Raw genomic sequence first — 4,242 nt, 5'->3', positions numbered from 1 at the left:
TATGTTGTAGATCTACTTTTTTCTCCCTCCAACAACGTGCACATGCACTTTTTATTGCCTAGCTAGATCTATGTATGTTTGTGGTGTTGCATATGTTTGTGGTGTTGCATATATGTTTGTGTCTGCAGGTACCGATATTTGAAATGCGATAGTTGCCAATATTTTGCCGGAATGTTGATTCATTTCCGTTTCGGCGAGAATTTGACACTATGCATTCTTTTTGGTCCTATTTTTAGGCAAAGTCATGCCAAATTTTTTCTTGGTTCTAAAATATCATTTTGCTCTACCCCGCAGGAGACCATGGTCCGCACGATGACCGAAGGCATCGTGAATAGGTTTTTGATCTCCGCGAAGGCCGAGATGCTTCAAAAGAAAGAGAAGGAGATAAGATGTCCGTGTCGAAGGTGCAAGCTGAGGAGCCTTATGGACCCGGATTCCGTATAGGTGTGGGACCACCTGCTCTTGCGTGGTTTCATGGATGGCTATCGATGGCAAGGTGATGAAGATGATTATGAAGTCGTCCATGGGGGCCGGGCAAGAAATGAGGAAGGGCAGCAAGACAACCGCGGCGAGGGCGGGCGAGAAGACGAAGAATCTCCAGGACATGATCACGAAGTAGATGCAGTACACAGTCATCATGTAGAAGATGCCGAACATGATGATGAGGAAGATGCCGGAGCAGACGAAGGGCATGATCATGAAGATGAAGATGCCGGAGCAGACGATGATGGACCATCGATGGGCTGGGTGCAGGACCCTCATATTCAAGAGCTGCTTCTCAAGCAGACGGATAACGCAAGAGCTACCGCCCGAGAGAAAGCCAAGCTGGATCAACTGGAGATAGACGCGGTTACTCCATTGTATGAAGGATGCAGGCCCGAGGATACCCACCTGAAAGTAACGCTCAAGGCTCTGGAGATGAAGGTAAAACACAAAATGACCGACGCGTGCTTTGACAAGAACATGTCATTCTGGCACGAACGTCTTCCCAAGGGGAACAAGTGCCCGACCAGTTTCGAGGAGGCGAAGAAAATCGTTGGTCCTCTGGATTTACCGCACGTGAAATACCATGTGTGCATGAACAATTGCATCATTTATCGGGACGAGCACGCGGAGTCTACCATATGTCCGGTGTGCGGCATCACTCGACAAAAGAAGAGGAAGAAAGCTCCTCGAAAAGTGGTGTGGTACTTTCCAATCACTCCTCGTCTGCAGCGGTATTTCGCGGACCCTAAGGTAGCAAAGCTCCTGCCTTGGCACGCGGATAGGGAGGAGAAGAAGCGAGAAGATGACGCAAATGATCCGGAGATAAATAAAAAAGACAATATGCTGAGTCGCCCTAAGGATGGGAGCCAGTGGCAAGCATTGAACTTCGAACACCCAGAATTTGGGAACGATCCAAGGAACATCGTGCTGGGCGCGAGCACCGATGGAGTCAATCCGTTTGGCAGCCAGAGAAGCACACATAGCACCTGGCCTGTGTTTGTGTGGATGTACAACCTTCCCCCCTGGTTGTGCATGAAGAAGAAGTACATTCACATGAGTATGCTAATTGAAGGGCCGAAACAACCAGGGAACGACATCAATCTGTATCTGGGGCTGCTAAAAGAGGAGCTAGACACGCTGTCAAAAACGCCATCCAATACGTGGGATGCCGTGGAGAAAGAATATTTCCCTATGAGAGCCGCACTGCTCACGACGGTGCAGGACTATCTCGGTTACGGATATGTCGCGGGGTAGGTGGTCCACGGATTTTTTGGATGCGTCAGGTGCATGGATGACACAACGTATCGCCAGCTAGATAGAGATCCCGGGTCTTCGAAAACCGTGTTCATGGGACATTAAAGGTGGCTTGACGATGATGACACATGGTGGAAATGCAAGGATCTGTTCGATGGTGAAACCGAACCCCGAAGACGCCCGTGTACAAGGAGCGGGGAGGAAATAGACGAGCTGTTGAAAAATTGGAAAGATTGCCCACTGCCGGGAAAGAAGGAAAAGGCACCAGAGCCGGGAAAGAAGTGAAAGGCGCCAGAGCCGCTGCTGAAGGTATGGAAAACGAGGTCTGTTTTCTGGGACTTGCCGTACTGGAAGATACACCGTGTGCCTCACAGCGTTGATGTCATGCATATCACGAAGAACATGTGCGAGAGTCTGCTTGGTACCCTGCTCAACATGCCAGATAGGACCAAAGATGGGCCGAAAGCAAGGGCAGACTTGAAATCAATGGGCATCAGGGAGGAGCTTCACGTTAATGATGATGATGATGATGAGGTGAAGTAGGACACAGAAAGTCGTCGCAAAGGCAAAAAGGCCAAGAAGACCAGAAATGACTTCCCTCCCGCGTGCTTCACTCTAAGTCAGGTGGATATCGATCAGTTTTTCACCTGCCTCGTAGGAGTAAAACTTCCTTATGGTTACGCGGGGAAGATAAGTAGATACCTAGACTCAGCGAAGCAGAAGTTCAGCAGGATGAAGTCTCACGAATGTCACGTGCTGATGACGCAGATACTTCCAGTTGCAATCCATGGGATCATGGACGCGCACGTCCATGAAACGCTATTTGGCCTATGCAACTTTTTCGACGTCATCTCTCGGAAGTCGGTTGGCGTGAGGCAGCTCAGAAGGCTACAGGAAGAGATCATGGTGATACTATGCGAGCTTGAGATGTAATTCTCGCCTGCATTCTTCGATGTTATGGTGCATCTGCTGGTCCATATCGTGGAGGATATCATCCAACTCAGGCCGACGTTCCTGCACAGCATGATGCCATTCGAAAGGATGAATGGTGTCATCAAAGGATACGTTCGCAACATGTCACGTCCAGAGGGAAGCATAGCTAGGGGCTTTCTGACCGAAGAGTGCATCTCCTACTGCACGAATTATCTAGGCATCGAGAACCCCGTTGGTCTGCCCGTCAACAGGCACCTCAGCAGGCTCGCTGGATGGGGTCACCGTGAGGGTCGCCGCGAAATGCATGTCGACTTCGAGGGTCGACTCAGCGACTTTGAAAGAGCAAACCTAGTCGCGCTACAACACATAGACGTGGTCGATCCTTGGGTGGTAGAGCACAAAACCTTTATTGAGAAGACGTACAATAACCAAGGCCAACAGAGGATGGAAGGAGATATAATCAAAGAGCACAACTCAGGTTTCACGCGTTGTTTCAAGCATAAGCTTCTGTCGTACCCTTTACATGAGGATTCTTCCGCGGAAGAACAACTCATATTCGCCTTGTCACAGGGCGCCGAGCACAACCTGATGACGTATGAGGCGTACGATATCAACGACTACACATTCTACACCGAGGGAAAGGACATGAAGAGCGATGGTTATCAGAACTCCAGGGTAACGATGGAATCCTACACCGGTAACAACAAGGACAGATACTACGGAAGGATCGAGGAGATCTGGGAGCTGAGCTACGCTGGAGAGAAGGTCGCGATGTTCCGTGTCAGATGGGCCAAGAGCTTCATAAAAGAAGACCGGTATTTCACCACCATGGTTATACCCGAAGCCAAATCCAAGACCGCGGGCGCAAACGTCACCGCAAAAAATGAGCCATGGGTACTGGCTTCCCAAGTGGACCAATGCTTCTTCATTACCGACCCGTCAAAGCCCAGTCGTGTTATCGTGAGGAGAGGCAAAAGGAAGATCATCGGAATGGATGGAGTCGCCAATGAGCAAGACTTCGACAAGTACGGCGACTCGAAGATAGAACATGACAACGACGATGAAGTACCAGCATACACCACAAGAGGAAGCAGGACCACCCTACCTAAAGGACATCCGTTCAAGAAAAGAACTCCATTTAGGAAAAATAAGGGCAAAAAGATTGTGAATAGATAGCTAGCTAAGATCGATTGTATTTAAATTGTAGCCTTCATTTCTCGATTGTATTTCGACATATTGAAATGATATTTCTTCTGTTCTAGTCTCCTCATGAATATTTATTTATGTTTATTATGGCATTGAATTTCTAACTCACAAAAAGTATTGAATTCGTTAATAGTTTTTGAACTCATGAATATTTTTAAATTTCATGGGCACTTTTTGAATTCATGATTTTTTTTTCAAATTTGATGATATTTTTTCATATTCAATATGAAAAAATATTGAATATTCATGAGGACACTCGATCTCAATCCCCCTCCATCTCGATCGCTATCCCCCTCGCCAGATCCCCCTCGCCGCCGAGCACCCCCCGCACCCTTCCCCGCTCCACCGCCGCCGATGACCCCC

The sequence above is a fragment of the Triticum dicoccoides genome, chromosome 3B (assembly GCF_002162155.2).
Source record: "Triticum dicoccoides isolate Atlit2015 ecotype Zavitan chromosome 3B, WEW_v2.0, whole genome shotgun sequence".
Taxonomy (NCBI): Eukaryota; Viridiplantae; Streptophyta; class Magnoliopsida; order Poales; family Poaceae; genus Triticum; species Triticum dicoccoides.
The sequence above is the reverse complement of the archived record's forward strand: the minus strand, read 5'-3'. Positions refer to the sequence as shown.